Here is an 18,538-nt window from a genome sequence, read left to right as displayed (position 1 = left end):
CTACCCCCTTCCTGAGTGGCTTTCTCCTATTTCTCATAAAACAGAGTTTTCCAAAAAAAAAAAAAAAAAAAAAAGAAAGAAAGAAAGAAAAGAAAAAACAGTTTTCTCCTAATCTGTACCATGCATAATTCTTCCTTCTGTATTCCCGATTCCCGTTGTTTGTTGAGGCAAATATAATCTCTTGATTTCCTTGAAACTTTAACTCATATACAGCACCTCTTACATTTATTTATTGATCATTTACTCTGTGAAACACTCTTTTAGGTTCTGGAGAAACAGTGGTGATGGTACAAAGACCCTACCCACCTAGAGCACAAAATCTCATGAGAAATCACAAAATTACCAAATCATCACACAAATAAATGTCAATGTTATAACTGTTATACTTTCTATGAGTAAAAGGCACATAATACTATGAGGGAGAGGTTGACTTGAGGAGGTTAGAGGTTTAGGGAAGTGATCAAAAATATGTGCTTGATGGACAACCAGTTGAATAGATAGTTGAATGAAAATAAGAAAAAATCACTTTCCCTTGAAGTAGAAAAGAAATTTAAAAATTTGAAAAAATCTGTCATCAAATTCCAATATTTATGTAACAGGATATTTTTTGTTTATGTGATCGAAGTACATAAATTCATTAAACTATGCATGAAAGTCTGGTTGACTCTATATATCCATTACCGTTTTTAAAAAGGATCTTGATTTTTTATTATGTTTTGCTCCTTCCAGATGGAATTTATATTGCCTCCTTATTTTATGAAAATCTAATATCATATATTATCAGCCTTTTATAGTAATTCTATCTCTTTACTGTGAATTTATGAACACAGCTAATTAATTCACAACCTTAATTTGGTAAGGTCAGTAAATAGCATGAGAGATTATAAACATCTGGATGGAAAATCCAAGACCTTTGAATTAAAGTGTTTAGTTTTTACTTAATGTAAATCTTAATAAATAAAGCCTCTAGGCTATTTGCACCAGTGACATGTCTCAGAACAAATTGATGGTGTATGTATGATAAACCGTTTGTATGCATAAAAATTCCTGATATTTACTGGAATTAGGTACAGCAGATGTCACATTAACATTTGGCAAGAAAAAGCCCATATGAATGATTGGAGATAGTAAATAGTCGACAGGGTTTTAATAGAATGTGTGTACACACCAGAGACTTCAGAAGACTATTAAATATTGAAATACATAAACTGACATTGTACTTGGTAGACATGTTTGGAATGAATGGGCCAAAGTAAGAATCAATGATTCATGGAGGTGGGATTTTTCTTCCCTCTTGTAAATCCCGGAAATGTATCTTCACCAAAAAGTTATCAATCAACATTTGTTGGGGATTTGTAGAAAAATGTTAGAAAACGAGTTACAGGAGTATCCAAACAGAGAAACAGCTTCATCAAATGCCTAATACAAATACCCAAAGTACACACAAATACTTACTTCATTCTGTATCATTACAAAATTTAAAATTCACCGAGAATATCCACAATGTTCTCTATTATTGTTATTCATAACAATTATAGTCAGATTGGCATCAGTAATAATTAGAGATAATATGGAATTGGGAAGAGAAAATGGAGGTAAACTGACTATAAAATATTACCCTGAGATTTTGGGTTCTCTCCTATCTTGAAGAATGAACATGAGTTGTGGGTAAAGGCAAAATAAACATGGCATCAAGTATCTCCCCAACTCCTTGAAGTAGCAATCACACATGAAAACAAAACTTCCTCCCTTAGCTTGAGCTCATTTGCCAGAGTTGAAACCCGAGAAAAGAAAAGAAAACCCCAGTGGCGAAGTGGGAGAAGAGTTAGACTGAACCAAAAGATCCTTGCCTTAGGAAATGTGAACTAAAAGACCAGAAGTTACTGTTAGGGGAGGAAAATTGAACAGAGCAGCAAAAACATTGTTTAAGTTCCACATTCTCAGTTTTGTTTGACAATGAACAGGCTACGTAACCAAAGGAAAGGAAGAAGAGTAGAAAATGAAGAATTATTTTAAAAAACAACAGCTTGTAGCCTATATGAGAAAGTAATCTCATGCATTGCTCATGGAAATGTAAAACGATAAAATCATTTAAAAAACTGTTAGTTTCTGTTAAAGCTGAATATTTGCCTTCCATGCAACTGAGCAGTTCCACTGTGAGTATATTCACAAGAGAAAAGAGTACATCTGGCCATCAAAAAACATACCAAAAAACCCCAAAACAATAACATACAAAATGTTCGTAGCAGCTTTATTCCAAGTAGCTAAAAATTGGATGCCCATCAAGAGAGTAGACTTATTGTGGTATATTAATACAATGAAATACTACACAGATACAGAAATCAGGCAACTACATACAAAAATGTAGGTAAATATCATAGATACTATGTTCGGTGAAAAAAGCAAGATATATAATTGTATCATCAGTGACATTCCATTTATACTAACTTCAAAACAGATAAAACTAATCAATGATTACAAAAGTCAGAATTATAGTCATCTGATGGGAGATATAGTCTGAGGTATAGACACAGGTATCTAATGGAGTGCTAGAAATATTCTGTATATTCTCTGGATAGTGGCTAGACAGATATAAATATATGTTTAAAAATCATGGTTATTAACGTTCAAGATTAGTATATGTCATATATCAATTGGAAAGAGAGTTCTGTTTCCTTTCATGGCAAATAGATAACTTATTCCAACCCTCCCTTTGATAATAACTGGAAAAACTGGAAAAATATGAAAAGAACACGTATTTGGAAGTATGAGAGAGCTAACAAGCCTTGAAGAATTCAGGGGCCAAGATCCAAGAGAAAAAGGAAACTAAGAGATGTGAGCTCAGAAATTGGGACTGGTTTTTCCCAGCTGTATCTACCAGTTCAGATATAGGCTAATTCTGCTGCATAAATTCCTATGGAGACTATGTGTGACACCACATAGAGTTTGACAGTTTCAGTTGACAAAAATTGGAGTTCAGTATGTATGTATATATGTAGGTAGATACGTAGGTATCAAAGGGCTTTGACTTAGAAGTAGACTGCTCTCATGGTACTGTGGAATTGGAAGCCCCAAAACAGAGAAAGTAAGAGAATCAAGATTTAAAGATATAATTACCACTTTTTAAAACTGATTAGCTACATAAAGCCACAATTCCCAGGAGAACTATAACGGTAAAAGAGAAAATCTTGAAAGCAGCCAGAGTGCCAGTGGAATCTAGAACTCTTTGGAACAACACTCTCAGAGTTTGGGGAAAAACTTAGCAGCATGTCCTTTTAAAACCAAAACCAAAATAAGACCTCTTCAGACAAAGAAAAAGAAATGATTTGTCACAACCAGCCTTGAGCTAAAAAGAAGATAACAGATATTCTAAAGCCAGAAGAACACTGATCGACAGATGCAAGTTTGAAAATGCAAGAAAGAACACAAAACAACAATAAATGTAAATATGTGGGTAAGTATACATAAATATTTATTATTTAAAAGTTATACAAATTTTGTGCTTATATATGTTTACACCTAAAATGTATGACAATATATGGCAAAATATAACAATAACATCAAGTCAGAAGAGAGACAAATAGTATTAAAATGGTCTGAGGGCCTTGTTCAGGAAAAAGAAGTTAATATAAAACTTTGATAAATCGAAGATGTATGTTGTAATCTATAGACTAACCTTATATATAATCAGGGGCACCTGGGTGGCTCAGTTGGTTAAGTGTCTTCCTTCCATTCAGGTCATGATCCCAGGTCCCTGCTCAGCGGGGAGTCTGCTTCTCCCTCTGACCCATCCCCCTCTTGTTCTCTCTCTCTCTCTCAAATAATTTTTTTTTTTAAAGCGTATAAACTGTGAAGCTAAGACAGGGCAAAGATCGACATTAAATTAAGAAATATATTTATCCCACATATCAAAGAAGAGATCACAATTGAAATATATTTGTAAAGACATGATAATGAGAATAATGCAAGTAAATTATGTGGGATGTAGTTAAATTTATGGTTAAACAGGGATGCCTGGGGGGCTCAGAGGTTTAGCGCCTGCCTTCAGCCCAGGGCATGATCTTGGAGTCCTGGGATTGAGTCCCAAGTTGGGCTCCCTGCATGGAGCCTGCTTCTCCCTCTGCTTGTGTCTCTGCCTCTCTCTCTCTCTCTCTCTCTCTCTCTCTCTCTCTCTCTGTGTGTGTCTCATGAATAAATAAAATATTTTTTTTAATTTTAATTAAAAAAAATTATGATGAAATGGGGAATGGATGGCCTTCAACTCAGATATTACAAAGAACAAAACCTGAAAACATATTTTCTGAATATCGGTAGAAGACAGAAAAAGAATAGCACTTTAAGGAGTCAAAATGAAAATATCTAAGATAAGAGCAGAAATTATTGAAAGAAAAAAATCAATGAGGATGGAGGGAACCATTTTACACTTTCAAAGCTCTAACCACAGAAGTAGTATAAGGTTTCCCCAAAGGTGGCAGCAGTCTCAAATATGAGGACAATACGAATGATGGAGCACGCACAGTACTGTTGTTAAATGAGACTTGCAAAAGCCCCTTTGAGTTTGAGATCTTAGTGACCCATTAGAAGTCTGATGAGGAAAAGAAGAGGTAACCAACCCAGAAGCAACAATTTTTTGAAAAATGAAACAGAAAACACAAAGCACAACTAATAACCAGTGAAAGTTAACATGACACTCAGCTATAGATGCATTTGTATTTTTTTTAGTAGTCTCCATGCCCGGCATGGAGCCCAGCTCAGCACTTGAACTCGCAACCTTGAGATCAAGTCCTGAGCTGAGATCCAGAGTGGGCGACTTAACCAGCTGAGCTACCCAGGTGCCACGATAGATGTATTTTTAAAGTAACATAATTACCACTAGTTCCCATTAAGAATGTTTTCATAGAGGGCAGCCCAGGTGGCTCAGGGGTTTAGCGCTGCCTTCAGCCCAGGGTGTGATCCTGGAGACCCAGGATCGAGTCCCACATCAGGCTCCCTGCATGGAGCCTGCTTCTCCCTCTGCCTGTGTCTCTGCTTCTCTCTCTCCTCTCTGTGTATTCTCATGAATAAATAAATAAAATCTTTTTTAAAAATCATTAAAAAAAAAGAATGTTTGCAAAGATTTAAAGAGAACATCAGCTGATCTGTATGTATTTTTCCAGTTGTGTTGGGTAGGAAGGGGGTACTTCTAAATGATCTGGTATCCTTACCTTAGATAATATAGGAATGTCCTCCCATGTAAATGATTGAAAGAACATAGGCTTCAAACTAAAAACATTTGATGGCCCCAGTAGGATGTGGCTCAAGGTGGTTATATTCTTCCTCTTGCTCATTTTGGTAGCAACAAACCCTAGATTATATTCAGGTTAGTAATTAAAAGGTGAAAGCAATAATGGAGGGAAAAAAAGACTATCAAGACCTGAATATGGGAGGAAAATAATTTCTGTAGAGTTCAAATGGATTACAAATACACTGTTTTCTACCATAAATATGCTAAAAATGTTAACTGTCTTCTAGAATTGTTCTGACTATATTGATTTTAAAATATTGCCACTTGACAGCACAATTAATAAATGTAAGATAGAGTAAGATAAAATCATGTCTTTATCTCATTGTGCCCTGTAGCCTTAAAGCTACCTAATCAGAATCCCTTGAGAGGAAGAATTTAAGGGTAAGTGGGGGGGGGGGGGGGGGCGGTTAGCCTAAATTTCACAAGAAAAAGAGACAATAGAAAATCTAACCTAAGTTTTCTCATAAATTATAGAGAACGTACTCTGTTTTATTATGTTCAGACTTACAAATTAAAATCTCAGATCATATTTCTCATTTTCACCTTTTCTGTATTTCCATGAGGAATATTTGGCATTTCATTACATTTTGTCTCATTAATAGTAATGAGTCAATGTAAAAGAATTGGATTTTGAATTGTCCATTACCGTTAATGGTAACATTGAGGGAGGACATTGTCTGTGTCTAATATCAGCCTGTTTACTTTTGGAAAGCTTGACTTCTAAGGGTTTATACAAGAAGAAAACTACAGAAATAGTTTTGTAGGTTAATGTTAAAATTTCCTTCCACAATAAACTGTTAGATTTTTCCCAGTCCCCCAAATCAGAATTAATCCCTGTGCATCCAGTAGCATTTTGTCATACTTCTCTCAGGGCACTTTTTGGTCTAATTTTATTATAGTTTCTCATAAATATGAATACCTCACCCATTAGAGTATAGATTACTTACAGGTAAGAATGAATCTTATTTTTCTTTTTCTACCACATACAGTAAGCACATGAAATAAATATTTTTGAATGAATAGAAAACCAGCTTAATAAGAAATATGCAGTATTTTACAAGTCCCTATGGGGGGAAATGGAGTGATATGTAGAGTTTATTTTTCTTAGCATCCTAACATATGCACATATATGAACATAAGGGATTCAGTACACAATGGAATTGGGAGGGGATACTGACCCCTCAGGGACATGTAAAGAAGTCAGTGCACAATTAGAATATTAAATATCAGCTTTTGGATCTTGTTTTCCCTAAGCAGATATGAATCAAACCCAGGAAAGATAACAGAAACATTACACATAATGACGTTGAGGAGCAAAAGCATATGAGACAAAGTCACAGGTAATTGCTTTAGACTGAGAGCTATGCAGTTTTTTTCTTTTAATTGGAAATCAGCAAATCAAAACCCAGGGGAGAAAATTTTGGAGTCACAGGATAGAGAACTGCTAGAGGGTCTAACACCCATGAATACATCAATCACCAAGATTTGAACCAATGAGGGCATAATTCAGCAGAGTAGAGAATAAATCTGACTTTCCCAGGAAAATGGGGCTAGGAGATGGAAAGGGAGGAAAACACTATGACACATAACCCCATTGCCTCCCTAACATCTCTAGCATAAGGACCTTAAAAAAAATCCAATTTATTGCCCCCAAGATAAAGTATGGTGATTAGAGATAATGTGATTAGGAGAAAATCCCAAATCCGGAGCAGAGAGTTCTAGTCTTTTTCCGTGGTTCTAAATAGACAGAAAATCGAAGACTATTTGCTCTCAAGATCTCATAGAGTCCTTGTCTGTTGTATGTGTAGGTGTGGTGTGGCTGGACTGCAAACTTGTGTTAATTTTATCCAATACTTTTCAGAAGAACAAATTAGCAACGATATCCTCACTAATTAGCCCAATGAAGGAATGATCCTTCAAGTATGAGGATGGAAACTCTCACAGTGCATACATTGGAAAACTCTGTTTTTCACACAATTAATATTAACTGGATGACTCTTGCAGTGCTTTTATTGCCAGAAAGCACTTGCACTTGTAGTTGATGACAAGATCTTCTCCATTTCATCCTCCAAGAACATGGAAGTAAAATCATCCCATAAGAATAAGATAAAAATCAAAACAGAACACAACTACACAAAGTATACCTCAAAAGGAAATGACACCAAAAAAAAAAAAAACCAGTTAAACTTGGTAGCAGATTTAAAGGTTTGTGATGGAGACTGGATGGTTCGTTGAAAGCATAAATTAGGAAGAGTTATAGTGACAAACTTTGACATTCTTTCCCATTTTCATTCTTTCCCAAATTCCTGTGCAAATACCTTCGAGCAACATTCAAATCTATTACAATAATGAGATGGACACATTGGATACCAAGCTTGATGTCATTAAACTGAACATCTCCTATAAGTAGCCCGATTTGACCTGAAAAAAACATGTCTTTGACCCATTTGGTTTTAAAAATTGAACTTAGGTTTACAAAATAGAATTTTCCCCCTGAGATCTAAATTTTGGGCTTCTCTTGAAAAATCAGATCTGACTACACTGGAATAGCATTTCTGCCTGATGTGATACCGTTCTTAGGAGTATCTGCAGAGTGGCTGACTCTGCGATGGGATGTACCCTCCAGTCTGCAAGCACCCAGCATTCAATCACAAGGCCAGCTTCATGATCTGTTTGGCTGCTAACTATTGAATTTCAAAGCCTTAGAACCAATCTGAAATCCTAGTGGCTTTTGTATGGTTCCTATAAACAAGGATAAATTACCAGCAATATTTCCACGTAAGTTTGGGTGTATAATAGACAGCCACTGTCAGTAATCTTTCTGTGGGCCAGTAAATAATTTATGAGAAAGCCAACTGACATAATTTTGTGTTCAAACACAGGGCCTCCTAAATTTAGAGTTTAATCCATCTACTAACTTAAGGCTGTTGAAAATATAAAATAGTAAACAATAATTCATAAGTAATTACTCATAATAAATACTTTGTGTAGTGTGGTCTTTCACTGTAATAGATGTCTTAAGCAAAGAAAATAAATATCCTTTACACTCTTTATAATCATAATAGATTTTTCTATAGACAATCATATTAAAAGCTAATTTTGGTTAAAGAGATTGTGAAAGCATTCAAAGAAAACTATTATTCTGCTAATGGATATGGGGGGACAAGGACAGATAGATTTTCTTCTGGGAAGGGAGTAGGGATGGGGAGGGATATGAGGTGTTTGAGGGATAATTCATAGTGTCTTGTTAGGAAATATTTTAATTTATTGGCAAAAGATATGAAACAGTGAAGGGGATGCTATTATAATGTTCTAAATAGAGATACCAAATCATCAGTGCTACTCTGTTTCTCTTCTGTTCATATATTCTTATAATAGTCCCACTCTGAGGTATGTAATATATTGAGTAGTTCTGATTCTTAGTCCTCATAATATCCATTACTTAAAGGAGGGTCATTTTCCTAGACTCTGTCACTTTGGTTTATTCACTGGGCAGAAGTGAGACTGTGGATTGAGGGTTGTCTTTTTTTTAAGATTTTATATTTATTCATGAGAGACACAGAGAGAGAAGCAGAGACACAGGCAGAGGTTAGCAACAGGCTCCCTGTGGGAAGCCCGATGTGGGACTCGATCCCATGCTCTGGGATCTCGCCCTGAGACAAAGGTAGACACTCAACGCTGAGCCACCGAGACGTCCCTGTGGATTGAATTTTCTGGTAACTGTATTCAGCATCAACCAACAGTGGCACAGCAAGTTGAAACACACCGTTCTGCCATTAAGCATATATACTCTCTCCTCTCAAATCTGCTTCCCCTACCTCCATTTCCTAAAGAGTTAAGGAATGGCATTATGCTTCCTATTCTGATATTCTATGATTAGATCTTCCCAGCAATGATATTTTCTCAGAGTTCTCAAAATTAATAAAATGTTCCAAGTCTCCGGGTCTCCCAAATTCAAGCACCTGCACGTCAAACTAATAAATAAAATAAATCTTATATGCCAGAAAAATAGAGCCATACTCTTGTGGAGTCTTAAGGAAGGTAATGCAGGGTAATGTAGAAAAACAATTAATTGAAAAGGAGGAGGGAATCGTATTATCCTTGAGTATCTCCACTCTGAAGGCAGACCCTCAGAGGACTGAAGTGTTGCTCAAATGCTAAATCTAGGTTTTCATGTAAATTATATTCAGTAGTTCCAAAGATTTGCACTTACTTGTATCTGGGGACTTTATTCCCCAAATGATCAAATTAAACATGAGATTGTATCTCACATATCACAATTTTGCCTTAGAGCCAGAACTCTAGGCAAGAGCTCTAATATAATAGAACAAAAATATAAGAATAAACGTATCAGCATTTCTAAAAAAAAAAAAAAAAACCAAAACTGCACATCACAATACAAAACATTCATTCAATTTATACCTGAAATATTTCTGGTAAAATCATTACTAAATACAATTCCTTTGGGGAAGTATTTTCATTTAGATCTCCCAAACAGGTTAATTGCTTTACTTTTTTAGATTTCCATTTTTAATGGTACTACATAGCATTTATTTATGATCAATATTAAAGCCTACTCCACAATTGATATATTTTATTGTTTGAAAACTCATCCATATCTTTTGAACTGAGTAAGCCAATTATGCAGCCTACTGCACACAGCTATCTTCCATGGAAATTTCGTCTTGCTCAAGAGAGCAGCCATTCTGTATATCACAATACCTGCTTCCTGTCATACATGATTCTACTGGGGAGAAGGCATCTGGATCAAGAGTCACTAATCTAAAGTTTGACAAAATCCAAATATAAGTGAGGGGAGCTGACCGAGAGCGAGACTGTTTCCAAAATACAGGATACTGCTGAAACTGTACAATCAGATTCTCTCTTTCTGGAATATGAAATAGAAATAGAACCAGGGAATTATTAGGTGGAGAAAAGTTGAGGAAGATGCAGAGAAGCAATGCAGAGGACCGGAGGGCTCATGAGTATAGACTAGTTTGGACTAACCTCTTTGTACTTATTTCTTCATCTGTTAAAAAAAATGGATATGATAACAATATGTCAACTTTATAGACCTCTTTTGATAATTGATGAGATAATACTTGTAAAGCTCTTAGCAGAGTCTGGCATATTGTAAGTGCTCATAAAAGTTAAATGCTGCTCACATCACATTAGAGTAGAATAATTGTTTTTAACTCTCTGTCTCCACCACTAGGCTCTGAGCTTTCTCAGAGCAGGGACTGTCACTCTTCTCTATATCCTCGGTTAATGGCACAGCACCTAAACACAGTGCTTAGCACATTGCGGGGCCTTCACTATATGTTCATTAGATAAGTAAAATTAAGTGTTTTCTGCCTTTACTCAGCTTCCTCGCTTTTCTCTTCATACCCACCTAACTCATCATATTTGAGGGCCCTAGGAAAACCAGTGTATTCAAGTAGCAAACTGAGGTTTAGTTCATTTTTATTATTGTTTTGTTTTCTGTCTTTAATTCACTTTATTTTTCTTGCATAAAACTACATGGTAGCCACAGTTGGGTCCTCTGCACAGAGACTTTGGTGTGCCTCTTTATAAGATCATTAGTGAGTTCTTGATAGACTTGGTGAACACAGACAGTCTCTTTCCAGAGGTCGGGGTGAGATAGCTGTAGGTCTTGGAAATGGCATCACGAGTGGCCTCAGTGGAGTACTTGGGTGGCTCAGTGGATTAAGCATCCAACTCTTGATTTCAGCTTAGTTCATGATCTCAGGGTAGTGGGGTCAGGCCCATGTCAGGCTCCTTGTGGAGCCTGCTTAAGATTCTCTCTTTCACTCTCTCTCTGTCCCTCCCCATCTCACACTCCCTCTCAAAAAAAAAAAAAAAAAGAAAAAAAGAAAAGAAAAGAAAAGAAAGAAAGAAGAAAGAAAGAAAGAAAGAAAGAAAGAAAGAAAGAAAGAAGAAAGAAAGAGAAAGAAAGAAAGAAAGAAAGAAAGAAAGAAAGAAAGAAAGAAAGAAAGAAAGAAAGAAAGAAAGAAAAAGAAAGAAAGAAAAAAGTGGCCTTGGTGAAGTTTCCCAGGGTGTCAGTGCAGCCCCTGGCCAAAGTGTAGCAGTCACCAATACTGGCCATCATCAGTAACTTTTTGGGCACAGGGGCTAAGATGATGCCAGTGCCTCAGGGGCAGGGATCAGGGATGAGGCACAGTGCCACAGCAGCTGGTCACCTTACATGGGAGAGTGTAGGGTTTACCAATGTCATTTCCCCAGTAGCCTCATGGAAGGGAGGTGGGGGAAAGCTTGGCCAGGATGGTGGCCCCACTGATGGCAGTGGCAACCTTCTTGGGGGTACTTCACATCCAAACCAAGGTGTCTATTGTAATCTCCAATGGCAGAGTTGCCTCTGCTGGCCAGCATGGGTCTGCTTTTGTACAGGAACGATCTTCAAAACCTCATCCTTGAGGGATGTCCCCCGGAAAGAGTCACTGATCTTAGATTCCCTGATGTGCAGGAAGAAGAGATAGATCTCCTCCAGGGATCTTCAAGTCCTTGACCAGGTGGCCCAAGTTGGTGATGCAGATACACTCCTTGCCTGTGGCCCTCTGCAGGCTCCATGGCCTCAGCCCTTGCCTGACCATGGCCATGAGCCTGACCTGAGATCCCAGTGCCAAAGCCACCCTGGCAGCCACCTCGGTCTCCCAGGGCCCTCTAGGCCCTCCCAACTTTCTGCAGCACTGGCAGTATCCACCATTTCATGCTTTCTTGAAGATGTTACTTCACTTTTAGTTGATGTAAGAATAAACCTGATTTTGCCTTATTTTCTATGCTAAAAATTACATATACTTCAAGTAGCCACAATCTGGTTTCACAAATAATAGAGTTGAGTCAGATACTCAGGGTATGGAGGACAAGATGGGGATGTAGGCAAGGCTCGGAACTAATGAGATAAGAAACTCACTACCTATCAGATTCCCAGTAAATATTTAACAGAACACAAAATTTCAGAATTTTAGGATTAGAAAGAGCTTTAGAATTTATCTAGTTCAATTTAACTTTGGCTTTATAGATGAGGAAACTGAGATCCAGATAGGACAAAGAATTTATAAGACCTAAGACAGGACTTAAATATATGACTCCTTCTGGCAATAATAGTCCTTCCTCTGTACAACACTGCATAGCACTATATTTGCATGTCCATAATATAAACTAATATAAACTAATATGGTATATTCAAACAATTATAATAGTAGGACAAAGTGTAAATTCATGGCCTTAGATTTAACTTTATTAGAGGCAAGCAGCTGTCTAGTATATCCTTTGGGAGAAAATAATCCCAGCAGCAATGATGCTCTCTCCATCATCATCTATAAATGTACTAAATTATTTATTAATGAATATCACAGATGTCAACCAGAATAGAAAACTAATAGCTTATAATGCTTTAGTTTATTTGATTTACACATATTGTCAGAGACAACCTTTATGGAGGAACATATAATAATTAAGCACTTGTCAGAATGGCTAAATGTCACTATAAAATAAACTAGCAATCCAAATCTCTTGGGACAGTTTTGATATGTCACCCGTTCTCCCGGGAAGGGAGGCTTTTGAAAGCACCATATTTGCAGAATGTAGCCAATGTGGCAGGTTAATGGAATCAATAGATTTCACTTATGGAGCTAAGATGAGCGAAGGCAAAAATCCAGGCTAATTATAGGAAATAACAGGTAACTGAATTTTAGGAATAATGTGGATAAGAATGGATTATTTTTTTTAAGAATGGATTATTTTAATGAAGGGTCAAAATCCTTGTTAAATAGATGGCCTAAAAAATCTCTTCTTTCTCTCCTCCTTCCTCTGATTTTCCTCTCCTCTCTCCTTTTTCCTTTTTCTTTTCTTTATCTCTATTTTTCATAATAACTCCCAAACTTACCTAATAATTTGTGGTGTTTTATACACTCTCTGCTGTCTTTTCCTTTTCTACATCTTACCTCAACCCTGCTAGAGGATCGTTAATTGTATAGAAGAAAAATGTGTATTTGTAACTTTTTAATCATTTTAACATTTATATCATATTTTAGCCCATTTGAGAGCTTTCCTCAAGGAGACTCATTAGTTAATTTCCTTTAGTTCTAGAGTTATTCATGAATTTTCAGAGATATTGATTCTTAGATGGAACGTTTCAGAGATGGAAAAATTCTGGAGCATTCCTGTGAATGATGTCTATTAAGATATAAGAATGATGTAATGCTGAGGTGATTCATACTACAATTAATTGTTTTTTTGTTTAAATGCATGAAGTTTCAAAACTTTACATTTTATTCTCTCATCTTTTTATTATATAACTGTACAAATAAATTAGCAGAAGAGTCAAAAGGGATTCTGCTTCATGCCATGATGGAGTAACCAGCAGCTGTTACTCTACTTCCACAAACAACTATGAAATTGAACAAAATATATGAGAAGCAATGGTTTTTAATCATGGGATAAGGGTATGGTAGGATAGTAGTCTTTGAGAGAAGGGAAACATGAAATAAGTCCCATGTTTATCTTCTTTTTCTGTATGAGGTAACTTTCCAAACAATGATTCAGGCAGTCAAACCCAAGTGAAACCCTGTATCTCATTGAAGATAAAGAGATTTAAAAAGCTGAAATTTAGGGGCGCCTGGGTGCTCAGTTGGTTAGGTGTCCAATTCTTGATTTCAGCTCAGGTCATGATCTCAGGGTCATGGGATTGAGCCCCGCATTGGACTTCACACTCAGTTTGGATTTTGTTTTAGATTTTCACCCTTCCTCTCCCTCTGCCCCTCGTCCTGTTTATGCTTTCTCTCTCTCTCCCTCTAAGTAAATAGACAAAATATTTTTAAAAATAGCTGAAATTTGTAGAGCATGAAGCCATAGAAGAGGGACCTATATGGTGGTTGCAAGGAGGACAAGAATCTGAATGGATGCCTTCTAAATATCCTTGGCTAATGGCTGGGCTGCCTGTGCACATCATTAGGCTTCATGAGACCTATCAGAGAACTCTCTGTGGATTCACAAATGTGGGGCTGTTGGGTAACTGGGGATATTAGATGTTGAAGTTACAATTCAATCATAGTGAAATAACCTCATTGAGAACCTCAGGCTTTCAGCTGAAACTGAAGAAAGGCCACAATTTAAAAATAAGTCCTTAATTTTAGTAAAAAATGTTTTAGAAAAATATCCTTAGGACTAAGGATACAACTGAAACAGACCTGCTATAATGAGGAATAAATCCAAGTATACCAGATCAAGAGGATCCATTAATAGTTTATTTCCCTGTCAGAAAATTTAATACCTATTTAAATAAGTCTACATAACCTAAACCTACAGAAACGTATTATTTCTAATACCAGGTATAGGGGCGCCTGGGTGGCTCAGTTGGTTAAGTGTCTGCCTTCCCAGGGACATGGGATTGGGCCCCACATTGGGCTCCTGGCTCAGTGGTGATCCTGTTTCTCCCTCTGCCCCCTGCTAGTGCTCTCTCTCTCCCTCTTGCTCCCTATCTCTCTCTCAAATAAATAAATAAGCTCTTTCTAAAAAGTAATAATACCTGGTATGTAATAAACAATTAGTAGACATACAAAACAACAAAATAATAATAATAATAATAATAATAATAATAATAATTAATAATAACTCCTCTCAGAAAAAACATCAGTCAGTAGAAACTAAGCCTAACAGGATTCCAGAAGCTGTAATTAGCAGAAAACACCTTTGCATTACCTTTTATAAGTATGTTCAAATATTTAAAAAGAAAAAAAGAACATAATAAGTGAACAGATAGGGTACATCACATTAGAAATGGAAACACTAGGGACACACCTGGGTGGCTCAGCAATTGAACTGAACATCTGCCTTTGGCTCAGGGCATGATCTCAGAAGCAGGGGATTGAGTACCACATCAGGATCTCTACAGGGAGCCTGCTTTTCCCTCTGTGTCTATGTCTCTGCCTCTCTCTGTGTGTCTCTCATGAATAAATAAATAAAATATTTTTAAAAAGAAATGGAAACACTATAAAATAACCAAATGGAAATTCAAGAACACTGCAGTATCTGAAAACCAACATCTATAATTTACTTAATATAAAATATTGAATGTTTTCCTACAAAGATCATGATCAGTAAAAGGATATTTATGATATATTCTAGTGTAGTGATATTCTAGACATTCTAATAAGAAAAGTAAAAGAGATAAAAGTCGTAAAGCTTTGGAAGGAAGAAGTAAAATTATCCTTTTAACCAGATGTCATGATCATTTACATAGAAAATCCTAAGGAATAGACATTAAAATCCTTCTAGAATAAGTCAATATTAAGAGGTCAAAGGATGCAGTAGTAATTGATTAAAATTAAATGTATTTCTACATTGAAACAATTAGCATTTAAATTTTAAAAGTCAATGTCATTTATAACAGCATCTAAAAACATGAAATACATGATAACCCTAACAAAAGATACTCAATATCTATTCACTGAAACTACAGAAATTCTGAGGGAACTTTAAAAAGACATAAATATATTTACATAAATGTAAAAAAGTGTACCATGCTCATAGAATGAAAGACTTAATGTTATTAAAATATAAATTATTCCAAAATGAAATGCCCCCAACAGAATTTCAGTACATTTGTTAAGAAATTGACAAGTTCTTTTTCATTCTAAAATATAAATGGAAATTCTAAATGTATATAATTCCTATAGTTACTGTAAGGCTGTAGAAACAGAGACGTATTGACATTAATATTAAGACAATGAAATTAATATCAATGAAGAACAGAAAAATAGACTTTACACATATGATCAATTGATTTCTATTTACTTAGATTGGCATATTTAATTACATTTGAAATTTTAATAATATCAAAAATAATCATTTAGGCAAAATTTAACAAAAGTTAATCTTTAGCATAAAGAAACAAAATTTAAATTTTAGAATCAGAACACTCTCACATAATTTGCCATTTCCCTCCTTCATAACATTAGTTTTCAATATTCAGTTCCTTTTCAAATCTCCAAAGGAAATAATATATCATAAGAAGTATCTAAGTTCCCATCTTATGGAATTTAGATAGATACTGTAAAGTTACTGCTATATGGAAAAATAAAGCAACTTCTATTGTGTTACTACATATACAATATTTTTAAGGCAAATAACAGCTAGAAATTTGGATCAAGTCAAAACACTACACTGGCTGATAAATTCCATCACTAGGAGAATAAAACTCAACTTGGGTCACTCTCTGATATAAAATTCCAAAACAAAAGTTTTCAGATATGGAATAGTTTTGCATGGAAGGTAGCTTCAGGAATGAGTCTTTAACACAACATCTAAAATTTAGTATCTATTCTCCAAAAGAAAGAAAGGGAGAAGAGAGCATGGGAGAAAGATGGAGAGATGGAGAGAGTGCATGCAAGCATCCCATTGTGATGACAAGTCTATCAAAATTCATCACCACCCACTGCCAGATACAGTCATCCAAAGTGGGCATATTTCCCACTGAGCCACTTAGGCCCCCCCACAACCTTTTTGCTTGAGTGTTGAAATGAGGGAATCCCTGTCTGTGATTTGTACTTACTACTTTATTTGAACTTTAAAGGAAATTCTGAGAGTAATCCTTTAGAAAGCATATATTTTGAGTCAGAAACAAGCCTTCAAGGAAAAAGTGGGGAAAAAAGAACAACTGGAGTTAGAGTTCTCTGACCAGCACTTTGCCAATTTCAGGATACTAGATGCAGCTGCGATGCAGGATAATTAAATTCTAACACCAGTGGCCTTTGGGAAAGTGAAGCTCTGCCTGGAGAAGCAATTATAAGAATCAGCCAAGAACAAAATACAGATCCTAAGATGTGGGCTATATTCAACCAGTGTGATTGAGTGATTTCTTGTAGGTCATCTCCATTCTTCTATGGAGCCCATCCATAGCCCATTGAGGTTTTATTTTCATCATGGTAATTTTCAGGTCTATAATTTCCATTTCTTTCTTTTTTACAAAATCTATTTAGTTGCTGAGATTTTCAATCTTTTCATTTATCACAAGGCAATTTTTAACTGATTTTTGAACCATTTAAATGATGGCTACTTCAAAATCCATATTAGGTAATTGACATATCTGATTCATCTTGATGTTACTGTCTGTTGGTTATCTTTTCTCATTCAAGTTGTGATTTGCTTACTGGAAATTTTGGGTATTATACGGTGAGATTCTAGATACATGAGAAATAAAAATACACATGTCGAAAGTAACTTGTACATGATGGTTTATAGGTGCTTTGTTCATAATAGTCCAAAAATTAAAATCACAAGATATTTCCTATCAGGATAAGGATAATCAAACTTGTTACTTTCACATAATGGAAAAATTATTAGCAATAAATACAAGTGAATTACAAATACATCCTGCAATATCAATGCATCTCAAAAATATTGCATTGAGTGAAAGAAGGCACAGAAGAGTACATACTGTATGATCCCATTTATATAAAGTTCAAGAACAAGATAGACTAGTATATGGCAATAGAAATCAGACATGGCTGGCTGTGGGGAAGAGAGTTGACTAAAATGGGCACCAAGTATCTTTCTGGAATGAAAAAATGTTCTAAATTTTTATGGCTATCCCAGTTGCTTTCTCAAAACTCACTGATTTATACACCTAAGTTCTATGCATTTCAATGCAGGTTCATTTTCCCTCAATTAAAAACTGCAAAAATAAATACAAGTAAATAAATAACTGATGTGCTGGTAAAACTTTTTTTTAATCTTATGCAAAAGAATACTGTGTATCTCATGACAACACTCTGTCAGGAATAAATTCCTCTTTTTCTTAACATGGGGACACTCCCTACTCTGCCATCATTGATACCAGAAATCTAACAACAAATAAGCAACAAAGAACATGATGCTGTCTTAGTCTCCAACTCCCTACCACTACCCCCTATTTGCACCTACCTGTGAATTTTTCCATAACCTGCTTTAAGAAATCTATGAAATGATAGTGCTGAGGTCACAGCGATTGCATTATGTAGGTAATGGCAATGCGAGTTCGTTTTGGAGCCTTTCTTTTTTTTCTTTTTTGTTTTTATTTATTTATTCATGAGAGACACAGAGACAGAGACAGAGAGAGAGGGGGGGGCACAGAGAGAAATAGGCGCCCTACAGGGAGCCCGATGTGGGACTCGATCCTGGGACTCCAGGATCACGCCCTGGGCTGAAGGCAGTGCTAAACCGCTGAGCCACACGGGCTGCCCTGCAAGTTCATTT

At 35.9% G+C, this 18,538-nt stretch overlaps 1 pseudogene; it reads right to left on the bottom strand.

The window, feature by feature from the left end:
• Positions 1–10,781: 10,781 nt before the first annotated feature.
• On the bottom strand, positions 10,782–11,895 carry LOC140594826 (small ribosomal subunit protein uS5-like; annotated as a pseudogene).
• Between the last annotated feature and the right edge of the window lie 6,643 nt (positions 11,896–18,538).

This window comes from Vulpes vulpes, chromosome 12 (genome assembly GCF_048418805.1).
Source record: "Vulpes vulpes isolate BD-2025 chromosome 12, VulVul3, whole genome shotgun sequence".
NCBI lineage: Eukaryota > Metazoa > Chordata > Mammalia > Carnivora > Canidae > Vulpes > Vulpes vulpes.
The sequence above is the reverse complement of the archived record's forward strand: the minus strand, read 5'-3'. Positions and strand labels throughout refer to the sequence as shown.